Source organism: Gavialis gangeticus, unplaced genomic scaffold, assembly GCF_001723915.1.
Source record: "Gavialis gangeticus isolate Ggan-Ray unplaced genomic scaffold, GavGan_comp1, whole genome shotgun sequence".
Taxonomy (NCBI): domain Eukaryota; kingdom Metazoa; phylum Chordata; order Crocodylia; family Gavialidae; genus Gavialis; species Gavialis gangeticus.
The window spans coordinates 238,680,125-238,680,702 of NW_017729032.1; the positions used below are offsets into that span (position 1 = coordinate 238,680,125).

At 45.3% G+C, this 578-nt stretch overlaps 1 protein-coding gene across 4 annotated transcripts in view; it reads right to left on the minus strand.

Moving 5' to 3' along the window:
* The window catches only part of ROBO1 (roundabout guidance receptor 1), a 1,310,595-nt gene extending 1,310,239 nt beyond the window's left edge, over positions 1–356 (minus strand). For 3 of the 4 annotated variants that reach the window (XM_019525386.1, XM_019525387.1, XM_019525385.1), the window contains exon 1: positions 45–355. The gene's annotated coding sequence lies outside the window, so the exon portion shown is untranslated. Of the gene's footprint in view, positions 1–44 lie in introns of all 4 variants that reach the window. The other variant, XM_019525389.1, reaches the window with a different exon arrangement.
* Between the last annotated feature and the right edge of the window lie 222 nt (positions 357–578).

The window sequence follows — 578 nt, forward strand, 5'->3', positions numbered from 1 at the left end:
GGGGGGGGGGGGGGGAGAAGGAAGAAGGGATGGGGGGGACTTACCCTCTGAGATAAGAAGGTTGTCAGAAAACTAGCAGTTCCATGATTCAGACAGTCCTTGCAACTTTCCTCGCATAGAGAGACCTGATTTTTTTTTTTTAGTTTAAGGAGACAAGCTGTTCAAGAGACTTTTAAATATAAAAGGGGGATGAAACCGGATTTCTTCCCAGTATCAGGACCCTAGAAAATCAAATCCTTCTTCAGAAGAGAATTCTTTCAGACCCGTTATCTGTATTACTATTAATGCGCAGAGCAGAAGGCATTGCATACAAATAGATCCAAGTATGAGCTTCGATTGGTGGCTGGGGGAGGCCCCTGGGTCCTACTGCTCTGGCTCTGGGAAACTACAAAGCAGCAATATGCAAGCAGCTTTGGAGGAGGAAGGCTTTGGAGGAGAGTGAGAAAGAGGGAGGGAAGAATAGAGGGGGGTGAATCCTGTTTAATTGATTCGTTACCTCTGGTATTGTAAGATGTGCTGCAATGTTTATGCAAGAAAAATGCCACATTAAAGGGATGTGGTGCCATCTCCCCTTTTTC